Below are 12,091 nucleotides of genomic sequence, written 5' to 3'. Positions count from 1 at the left end.
ACTGTCTTAATTTAGTTTTATAGTATGTTCTTAAATTAGCAATTTTAAGTCCTTTCTTTAAATCTGTTATTTACCAAAATTATTTTGTCTTCTAAGTCTTTTGTATGTCCATATAAATTTTAGAATCAGCTTGTTAATTTCTGTAACAAAAGCCTTCTGGAATTCTGATAGGGATACATCAAATATACAGATCAATTTAGGAAGAATTGCCATATTAACAATATTCAGTCTTCCCATCCACCAACATGGAATGCCACTCCAGTTATTTTGATCCCCTTTAATTTATCTCAGCAATGTTTTCAGTGTAAATGTCTTTCATTTCTTTTGTTAAATTTATCCCAAAGGATGTAATTCCTTTTGATACTATAGTCAATGAATAGTTCTCTTAATTTCATCTTCAAATTGTTTACTGCTAGCATATAGAAATGCAAATCATTTCTGAATATTGATCTTGTATTCTGTGACCTAGCTGAACTTGTTTACTAGTTCTAGTAACTTTCTTTTTGTGGATTCTTAAGGGTTTTCTACATACAGGATCATGTCATTTGTGGATAAGGACAATTTTACTTCTTCCTTCTTTTTTTTTGAGACAGAGTCTCACTCTGTTGCCAGGCTAGAGTGAGTGCCGTGGCATCAGGGTAGCTCACAGCAACCTCAAACTCCTGGGCTCAAGTGATCCTCCTGCCTCAGCCTCCCTAGTAGCTGGGACTACAGGCATGCACTACCATGCCTGGCTAATTTTTTCTATGTATATTAGTTGGCCAATTAATTTCTTTTTTATTTATAGTAGAGACGAGGTCTTGCTCTTGCTCAGGCTGGTTTCGAACTTCTGACCTTGAGCAATCTGCCTGCCTCAGCCTCCCAGAGTGCTAGGATTACAGGCGTGAGCCACCATGCCCGGCCTACTTCTTCCTTCTTAATCTAAATACCTTTTAATACTTTTTTTTTTTTTTTACCTGACTGCACAGGCTAAAATCTCCTGTTCAATGCTAAATAGAAGTGAGCTTCTTGTTTTGTTACCAATTTTAGAGAGAAAGCATTCAGTCATTCTCTTAAATATGATGTTAATTTATTGTGTTTCATATATGTTCCAAATATGCCTTTTATCAAGTTGAAGAAGTTCCCTTCTATACCCAATATGCTGAAAGTTTTTATTATGAATGGGTGCTAGATTTTGTCAAATGCTTTCTGTGCATCTACTGAGATGATCTTGTGGTTTTGTTCTTTATTCTATTAATATGATGTATTATATTAATTGATTTAGGATGTTAACCCCATCTTGCAGTCCTGGAATAAATCCTACTTGGTATTAATTTTTTATATGTTTGACAGAATTTACTCATGAAGATAAGATGACCTATATTTTCTTTGTGGGAAGATTTTAAATTACTAATCCAATTTCTTTACTTGTTATATGTCCACCCAGATTTTCTATTCTTGAGTCAGTTTTGGTAAATTGTCTATTTCTAGAAATTTGTATAGTTCATCTAAATTGTCTAATTTGTTGGCATAAAGTTGTCTATAGTACCTACTTTAATTTCTATAATATCAGTAGTCATGTCACTTCTTTCATTCTTGATTTTGGTAATTGGTGCCTTCTCTGCTTTTCTCTTGGTTAGTCTAGCTATAAGTTTGTCAATTTTGTTGATTTTTACAATTAACCAGCTTTTGGTTTTATTAATCTTCTCCACCATTTTTATGTTTCTATTTCATTCATTTCCACTCAAATCTTTACTTTCTTTCTTTTTTCTTCTTGCTATCAGTCTAGTTTGTTCTTCACTTTCTGGATTCATAAAGTGGAAGCTTAAGTTACCACAGTTTGAGAACATTCTCCTTTTCTGATACAGACATTTAAAGCTATAAATTTCCCTCCTTGTATGGTTAGCATCACATAAATTTTAATATGTTGCTTTCTTTTATTCAGTTAAAATATTTTCTAATTTTCCTTTGTACTATTTTCCTTGACCTATGACTTATTTAGAAATCTCATTTAATTTCGGATGGACCATACATGGAGAGAAAAGAGGGGAGTCATAGGGATTCCCACATTTTTGACTGGAACAACTAGAAAGATGGTGGCACCCTGAGCCAAGGGGCAGGGGAGTGCAAGCAGAGCAGATGTGGAGAGAAGAACAGGAGTCCAGTTCTGGACCCGGTAAGTGGAAATGCCCACTGAACAGCCACGTGGAGACGTGGAGCAGACAACTGGACAGGCAAATGCCCAGGCTGGTGATATAAACTGAGGAGTCCTCAAGTGAAGATGTGGTAAAGTCACAGGACTGAATGACATCAACCAAAGAGTGAGCAAAGAGAAAGTTTACCATGAATGAAGTTAGAGAAGTCTTCATAAAGAAGATTGGTTTGACGTTAGGTATTTTGAGAAATTTAGAATTTGATCTGGCAAGGACAGAAGCCAATTCAAACATTCTATAATCCAAGGATGAGAAATAAATGTTACCATATGATACCTGTGACTAGTGGATGCATTAATGGCAGCACTAATAGATTAATTTAGGGGATAACTTCAAGAGACCTAGGTCTCAGACATTTTACAATATGGACATATTAATGTTAGGCTCATTACATATATACTTAAGAAAATTACAACATTCTTAAATTAAATTGTCCTTGTTATTAAAAAGCTTTACTCCCTCCCACCTATTTTTCTACATCCATATGCCTCTCTACCAGTCTCAGTCATTTAACATGTATTTCTTCTGAAAACTATGATACCAAAGTAAAGAAGCCAAATTGTTAGCCTTCCAACCAGATAGCCAAATAATGAAACAAAAGACAATATGCTTATCCCAAACCAGGTGTCTGAATCTCCTTACCTTATAAGTCTTTAAGGGTTTACAACACTCCATTCCTTCAAACTTCTTGTGTTGAGGAACCGGAAGAAAGATATAATGCAGAAGAAAAATAGGTCAAGTGAGAGAAATTGCTTTCCAACTGACACTTGAGATTAAATAGGAAGTAGCTGAATTAGATAGAAGACAGTTATCACCCATTCATATTGCTGCTCTTATATATCAAAGGAAGCTACTTCTAGCTTACTCTCTTAACTAAGGCATTCTAGTTTCAAGGTGACACAGATTTTTACAGAAATGTCTTCCCTACTTTTTACAATTTGGATCAAAACTAGAATCCCTTTATATGGGCTTAAATTTTTCAGTAATGGTTATTTTCAAATAATGCTCCAAGAAAAACTTACTGCAGTGGCAAAGGAAAAAAAAAGCAATCCATGAGATCTATATGTTTCTCTCACAGGCATACTGCCCCCTAAACTGCCTTCTAGATACTAGAGTTAGATATCAGAGAGAAAAGAAAATTTATAGCAGGATTTTCAAATATAAATAATTCTTATAAACACACAAAGTTAGTTTTCTTTTACATTTTTAGAGCCCAAAGTGATACTATCTGGGGCTGTGAACTTCCAGCCCATTAGACACATGTAACATTTGATAATTTTTTTTTTATTATTAATAGGTCAGATGCCACAGACCAATTTGGGGCCCCAAAGATCTCTCAGATTTCTAAAGATACTGAAAATCACTTGGTCTGTCTAATGAGGTGGTACAACAGAGCAGCTAGGAGCACAGCCACTGGAATCACGCAGCCTGACTTCAAGGTGCCTCAGCTTTCTCATCTATCGAGGAGAATAAATGAAATAATATATTAAGTGCTCTGTATTTGGCACATGAAAAGCATTTCATAAACTACTGTCACTATGAAGTTGGTATCTTCAGTGCTAACAGGCTTAGTAACACAGTACATAGAAAGAAAGCAGACTGTTCACCCTATTGTCTAAACCAGGCCTTTACTCCCATCTCTTAAGTGCAAAGTTTCAGGAGGGCAAATGAAAAAAAAAAAAAAAAAAAAAAAAAAAAGGGAAACTGTGTGAAAGATAAATAAAAAACAAGGGAAAATAATGAGAACTTTTTTTGAGACAGGGCCCTGCTCTGTCACCTGGGCTAGAGTGCAGTGGCATCATCATAGCTCACAGCAGCCTCAAATTCCTGGGCTTACGTGACCCTCCTGCCTCAGCCTCCCAAGTAGCTGGGACTACAGGGGTACACCATCACACCTGGGTAATTTTTCTATTTTTTGTAAATATGAGGTCTTGCTATATTGCTCAAGCTAGTCTCAAACTCCTGGGCTCAAGCAATCCTCCTGCTTTGGCCCCCCAAAGTGCTAGAATTACAGACAGGAGCCACTGTGAACATGATGAGAAGTTATTTTGAGTGGTCCTGAAGGCAGAATTCTGAAACGGATGCTCACTAATTTAAGATTTAGCTGGAAAATCACAAGTTAAAGAGAAGAAATCATTTTCATAGGACTTAGGATCTATGTAATCAAAATTTTGCCATTTGAGGTTAATATGTCTGTAAGCTATTTATATAATTATATCTCAAATTTTTGTTTAAAGGAGTACTTAACTTATGAGTAAACATAAACTGATTTCAAGAAAGACAATACTGGCAATATCTTTTAAAAATTATATTATTTCCACAGAGTCCCCCCAAAGGAGAAGAGAATAGTAAGTTTAGTGTGTGCTAAGCAGACAGTCTGGCTTGGCTGGAAGGATCCCATCAGTCATAACACTCATTTTTCCAATAGGCTAGTAGTATCTAAAGATTGTCATCAAATCTATGAAAGACAAACCAGGAATTATTTTTGTAATTTTTCTATTGTACCTACATTTTTAATGTCTATAAGAAATGTCACATATTATTTCTTCACAATTTGACCAGCGGCACTTACTAGCAGTGCCCCAGGGCCTTAAGAAAAGGAACCGCCCATCCGTACAGGTACCCACAAGAAAAGGCAGCATAAGGAGCCCCGATCATGACAACTGTTAAGATGGACTCACGCTCCTAACTCCCATCAAATCTGTAGATGCAGCAGTCATGCTGGGCTGACTAGCTGAAGATACTGTTGTTTATTAAACTAAAAGACTGAATATGGGAGAAAAGTGTTCAGTTATCAATGCTCTCTTTCCCCCTCCTGATATGTGGAAGCAACATTTCTGAAGAAATAGACGGCTCAAAATAAAACTGAATGTTTTAACCTTAATTTCTACAAAATACTACAGATATTTTAGAAATTACAGAGATGAACACGTTGAGATCCTTGCTAACAAATAACTCAAATCTAAAGAAATGGGTTGCTGCAGTGGCTCACTGGGAGGCTTAGGCAAGAGGATTGCTTGAGGTCAGGAGTTCAAGACCAGCCTGAGCAAGAGTGAGACTGAGTCTCTACAAAAAATAGAAAAATTAGCCTGGTGTCACGGCAGCATCTGTAGTCCCAGCTACTTGGGAGGCAGAGGCAGGAGGATCACTAGAACCCAGGAGTCTGAGGTTGCAGTGAGCTATGACAACACCACTGCACTCTACCCAGGATGACAGAGCAAGACTGTGTCTGGGGCATGGGGGAAAAAAGAAATCAAAATAATAAACTTTTTTTGCAAAGCACTAATCTGCAATGGACTATGCTGAGATTTTAAACTGTAAATTGAATAGGAAAGAATAAATAATAATGCTTAAATACAAAACCATAATATATACAAAAGTACAACAGTGGCTAAGATTCTTTGTACCTGACTATGGTAAAACAAAAAATATTTTTATTTGTTTTAAAGTCCACCCACTCCACTCTGCAGGAGTGAAAAATAATCAGTTATTCTTTAAGTTTAAGGAATCCATTAAAGTTCTAGTAACTTCAACACAACTATAACTAACACTACTGTACTATGTACATTATAATTGGATCTTACGTTTCTTTGAAACTTTGAAGACTTTTCTGTCAATACCCATATCCATAAAGTTTACAATATATCTGGGACTGTTACATAAAGTCTGAATTAAGAATTTTTTATGGGTATGATACTAAGAAAATTCAATTTTAATGACAGTATTCACCATAATTAACAGCAGAACCCTATTATTACAGGACTCATTACATACTTGGATTTACACCGTGAGTCAAATCTCTACCCCAGATCACAACCTCATACAATAAACTTTCCTAAAACTGTTATCTATGTATCACTTTCCCCATCAGCCTCTAAGAAGGACACAGTGTATATATTTGATGAAACATTTTAACAAAGCCTCTCTGGCATTCTAGGAGGAGCAGCAAGTAAGTATCATTCTGTCCTGCTGATTCTTCCTGTTACCTTTTCAGTTTGACCTATCAGTATGCTCCTCCAGGCTTGCATCACCTTACACAGACAACTACAACAGCCCGTTGTAACGCCATATTTCTGCTCAAGGAAGTTTCTAATCTACCATTTGGTTCATGTCATGACCCTCAACAACCATCAATTGTTCCTAATAAGCCAAAGAATCACGGTTCTACCCGATAAAGCCCCTAAACCTTACTGCCAACACAACACCTCCACTTACAGCTAGGCCTCAGTGCTCATTTATTCAATAAATACGTCAAGTCCCAACTATGTCCCAGCTATTAAGTTACACACTTTACAAAATGTTCCCCCATTCATCTCTCCTTGTAGACTATTCCTTCCATCCAAGCAAATTCTACCAATCTTTCAGAACCCATTTTAAGTGAAGTCTTGCTTGACCACTCCAACCCACATGCCTCTTCTCTTACCTGAATGACTGGGCACTATTTATTTTTGCACTTTCCAAAGTCTGTCCCATTGAAATAAAAGGTGGTATGAAGGGAAAACAACGTTCACTGGTCACATAAGCTTGGGAAATACTGGACTGATAAAGGTAAATATATTTCTTTTGCTGCTGGACTTCTCAGAGCATCCAATATTTTGATATATATTCTGAAGACAGTAGATATGGTATATGGCTATATAATCATATATTACCTTCGATTTTTATTAACTTTTAACTCTTTGCACTCGCTTTTTTCTCATTATCCACTCGACATTATCCACACTTGACATCCAAATGCAAAGGGTTAAATATGTGCATGTGGCTTTCTTCACAACATTTATTGCTATCTCTCTTTTTTAAACAGCCTGTTTTGTGTCTCTCTCTACCACTAGTGTGATAGCTCTGGGAGGGGAGGGAAAAGCCAGTCTCCTTCACTGTGGCCAATGAACAGGGCAAGCATAAAGTTTTTGCGTAAGAATGACGTGATCAGGCTTGGGCTTTGGAAGACAGTACGATGGAATGACAAAGAGCTCAGGTGCTGGCATCAGAGGCCCTAGACACATTTATTAAGGCTCTGACTTTGGACAAATTATTCAACCTCCATCATCTATTACTCCTCATCTATAAAATGAACACAATGGTACCTAACCTACAAAAGTTGCTGTTGAGGAATGGATGAATTAATATACATAAAATGCTCAGAACACATTCAGTTAATATTGGCAGCTGGATCAGTGGGAAACAGATCAAAAGGAGAGACTAATTAAGAAGCCATTAAAATAATCCAAGCTATTTCCACATGTGATGGCGTTGAAGTGTATGTTTGAGTTTAAATTTTGGCTTCAATTCCTATAAGCTGCAGATATTGTGGAAATTACTTCTTTCTTTGTGCCTCTGCTCGTCTATCTATAAAATGGTAATAATAAAAGCAACCACTCTGCAGGACTGTTGTGAGGATTAAATAAGATAATACTCATGTCCTTGGCATACTATCACAAAGTAAATGCTCAAAGATTATTTTTAAATGGAGATCTGGTTACCTGAGAAGATGCTTTCTAAACTCTCCCACCCCCAACTCACAATTCCCAATTATCCTCAGTGACCCAAATGTATTTGGTCCCACAAATGCATCACTTCTTCCCTCGCTGTGCATCAGCCCACAGCCTCCTGAAGAACAAAGACTGTTAAATTCCCTACCTACACACTTGGCCCCTCCCCTCTGCATTTCATATTTCACATGTACTGTGAGAAAAATATAATGTGATCCAAGGAGTAATTTGACATCTCCTCCACTGTAATTTCTGAACAACTCTGTTGTCAACATCTTCTCACAACAAGAATGGTTAGAGAGGTGATAATGTGCCTATGTTGCCATTTCCCAATTTCAGATCTCAGTTTAATTCCTGGTTGTTATTTTAACTTAGGTTTTCCATGCTTATTAAGTAATTAAAAAGAAATTATATTTGCGAATAATAAGTAAACAATACCTTTGCTGGGCTCAATCGAACACCTGATTTTAGCTGTGAGATCCTGTTCTTAATAAGCTACATGGCACACATAAAATGAATCAAATAAAGCACACACTCCCAATAACCACTTTGGCACTAATGTGCATTTGGCACTAGTCAGTTACATCAAGACAATCTGCATGTCAGTAAAGGACTCAATCGCAGATAGGTGTTATCTAATTGACTTGATATTGAGATATGGTAGGTTTGCAGTTCAGGCCTTCCGAGGAAGGATGTGACAAAGACATAAGACTGTTAATTTCTAAAATAGTCTGAAGGAAAACAGAGGAGGTCTTCAGATTAAAGAGAAAAGACCTGTTCAGGTGTCTGTATTCTGGAGGACTACAGGGGATCACCTGGATCTATACAATGGATATTGGTCACAGAAAACATATAAGCTTATAACGATGCTGAGCTGATGTACACTATTTCATTTCTGTGTGAAAAATTTAAAAACTTGTGTTAAAGAGGTTTATGAGGAAAGTAAAGTAGAAACTTAGCCATGTCAGACCAATCTATCCCACCAGCTCTCTAGATGACAGATTCCAGGTGACTTCCTGGGCCACATGCACTCTGTGTGGCCTAGTGGCCTGGTGATCAGAAGTGTCTCCAGACAGGTTGTTCTTCAACAGAAAAATGTTGTAACAAAAAGGCAAATAAAGAGGGAGACAGTGGGACAGACACTATACTCCTTATATTCAAATCCACTGGCTGACAAGAGGGCCATATATTCATATATAAGCAGACATACATTCTTGCCCATCCTTAATCATTACTATATTTTAGAAACAAAGTCCCAAGGCACAGCTGCAACTCAGAGAGACACAGAGAATATTAAGAGTTCAAAACAGCAGTGAATGCTGCTTTCCCAAGGCCATTCCTTCTGCTGTGGTTTGCCACCACGGAGGGCTCAGGAGAGTGCGAACAACTATCTGTGCTGCAGCAGTGATGTTTTATGGCTGGATGCCCAGATTGTCTAGCTCTGCACACAGCTCTATAGTCTGTTGAGGGCTACAGAGGAAGAATGCATGTTTAACAAACAGCTCTCCATCCCTGCAATAGTTTCTTCAGTCTCTGAGAACATCTGACATCAAGAAAAGAATTCATTTTTAGTAAAACTCCAAAAATGGCACAAAGGGTATGGATTTTCACCATGTTTTTAACATGTAAAACCTTTTTATATCCTCATTGGAGAATTAAAAAATATATATTCTAATTTTCATTTAATAAGTTAACAGTTCAGATGCATAACTGTACAACAGAAAACTTGCACGATTATTTTAATTGAGTTATTCAAACAAGTTCACTGGGCAAGAATTATGCATTCCTTGGTTTCATTATCACCTACCCACTCCCTTACACAAGGTTATATAGTTATTTCTGACAAGTAACCTTTATATTTTTAAGTAATTATATTCTTGAAAAGTTGTGTATAAGCTGAAAATTTATAATGCATCTCTATTGCATTAAAGTCTATTTAAAGAAAGTTTATTGCATATCATTTTGTAAAGAATGCTCTCCTCATGACTGAACAATTATTTAGAAGCTCATCTCTAAAAATTTAGATAGTCATAATTAGAATGGCTTATAGCACAACCCCATAAAATCTACTCCCCAAAATATTAGCCAGTTCTTGACATTTTGCTTTCCCTACTCAAATCTATGGCATCTCCAAACAAAATTATTAAGATGTTAAGTATCTTAATTAAGCAACTAAAATCCAGTCACCTTCACTGTGAATCCAGTTACCACACAAGGGAACCTAGAGACTGAGTCACCAACACTCTTCACAAGATTTCCTTACTGCTCACATAAAACACGGGAAGACCCTCTGAGACAGAGCTGGAGGGGGAAAACTCATTTGTCTGAAAATCATGAGAAAGAACCCAAAACAATTTCAATCAAAACAAAACAAAAGAGATAAAAACAAAGGTACCTGGTTCTTCACTGCTTATGTGGAACCTTTCACAGTCTGCTGGTTCAGGCCTCCATCTCCTGCTCCCTCAGCCTACCCTTCTCCCATTCCAAGGGCATCTATAAATCTGTCCCTGGTCTCCTCTCTGTTTCTCATGCCTTTCCCATGGGCTTCAGCTGCTCTGGCAAAGTAATTTTTGCTTCCTGCATCCCCAAATCTTAATTGTCTCCTGTGTTATTTGGATATATGGAATAGCCTAAACTTCACTGCCAATCTATTGTCTTTCTTAGAAAATCTCAAATATCCCCTTAGCACAATAAACTCTGACTGAGTGGTAAATAGTAATTTAAAAAATAAGCATGCAATCTAATGAATCCAATTCCTACTGGAGAAGGCCCCAAAGACCCCAAAACAGCCTTTAAATTGATTCTTTGGCCTTAAAAGGTAAGTTGTTAGGGAACTTATATGATGCCAAAGACTCTATATACTCAAATCAAATAGTGGATAAATAAACTGACTTCCACTAGTAGTCTTTTTTAAAATGTCAAGTTGGCCTCACTTTCCTGGGTTGAGCAAGAATAAGTTTACATTCAGGACCTCATCCTCTCACTTGGAGTTGGGAGGTAATGCATATACCCCATTCTCAGCCAATACTGCAGGAATTTTATCTTTCATTTCTTTCTAACTGAAAGCTCTCTTCACTAAGGAAAAAGGCTGTCTTGCTCCAGCACTGACCGCCTCCTCTGGCTTGGTTTTGGAAGTGGGACAGATGAAAGCATTTGGAAAAGCACAAATTTATGAGTAAAGCTGGCTGTTTAACAAAAAGGTGGTGATGGTGAGAAATACTATAATTTAAAATTTCATACAATCCCCAAATGACTTATTTTTTAATCACTGAATGTCAAATGAAACAATTCATCCCATTTTCCCTTCACAATCATCATCCTAATGGCAACTATTTATTCCAAAATTCCTGAGCCAACTAAGTATAAATACAAATCTGTTACAAAATAATCTTTGTTAAAGTGTTAAAACGTATCCTACTTGAAAAAAATGACAATAAACATCATAAGGAGGAAAATCTAAAATCAACATATACATATACTCTAGGTTGCTACCAGAATATTTAAATGCCAGATTCCAAAGCAAAATTATTAAGATTAAACTTTATGACAATCTCAGTGTCAACCTTATTTAATTTCATACCTTAATAGTAAAACCAAGGTAAAAGCAAGGTCTTTGGTTTGGACAAGAAGCATAGGAGTACAGAGTTAAAATCAGATCCTTATAATAAAACTAAGTCTATGTATATTTATATTCTACTGTTACCATTTTCTGAACTATTAATTTCTCCAGACCCAATGTGTGAAAGAAAAACAGATTCTAAGATTCTCTATTCTTATGAAAATATTGAAAACTTTCTGTAGGAAAAAAAAAAACAAAAACTTCTTACCATCAGGAAACAAAGTTACAACTATTCACACCATTACTTTGTTTTGTAAACACAAACAAAAAAATTAATTCAGATAATATAACTAAACTAGTCAACTTAAAAACCTCATTTTGCATTATTTTTCCCAACAAAGCATCCTGGAGGTGCCATACTGAAAAACGTTCAAAGATTATCACCACCTCTGTTGTTCTGGAATAATGTAAAATTCTTCAAGGTGCCCTCTACCAACCAAGTTCATCTGGCCTGGGGCCAAGCCTTATCATTTATTCTTTCACCTAGCACCGAGGGAAGTCTGGAACCCGTGAATGTAACTGTCAGCACCCGCTCCACATTTCACACTGGCCACCACCGCCTTCTGAAGTCGCTCAAGCCACGTTTCCAGCGTGTCACCTCATTCGCACAGTTATTCAAGTCTAAATGCAGGCGACAACTTGCACAGAGTAAGCCTCGTGCGCGGTCTAGCTGCATTCGGAGACGCGCCACCTTCTCAGGCACAGTCACAAACCGGCTACTCACACTGGCCCAAGTACATCAGCGTGAACACCAGATACACGGGGGAAAAAAAAACAACAAAAAAACAAAA

At 36.9% G+C, this 12,091-nt stretch overlaps 1 protein-coding gene across 17 annotated transcripts in view; it reads right to left on the bottom strand.

Annotated features, from left to right (window-relative positions):
- TNRC6C (trinucleotide repeat containing adaptor 6C) overlaps positions 1-12,091 on the bottom strand; it is a 129,546-nt gene that overhangs the window by 115,805 nt on the left and 1,650 nt on the right. The window contains exons 1-2 of one of the 17 annotated variants that reach the window (XM_075994800.1): positions 10,077-12,091; positions 1-2,879 (exon numbers count right to left, since the gene is read on the bottom strand). The exon at positions 1-2,879 is cut by the window's left edge and continues 16,672 nt beyond it. The exons of 13 other annotated variants lie outside the window; for them this stretch is intronic. The gene's annotated coding sequence lies outside the window, so the exon portion shown is untranslated. 3 more of the 17 variants (XM_075994801.1, XM_075994798.1, XM_075994799.1) reach the window with 3 other exon arrangements.

The sequence above is a fragment of the Microcebus murinus genome, chromosome 18 (assembly GCF_040939455.1).
Source record: "Microcebus murinus isolate Inina chromosome 18, M.murinus_Inina_mat1.0, whole genome shotgun sequence".
NCBI lineage: Eukaryota > Metazoa > Chordata > Mammalia > Primates > Cheirogaleidae > Microcebus > Microcebus murinus.
This window is presented reverse-complemented; position numbering and strand designations above follow the sequence as displayed.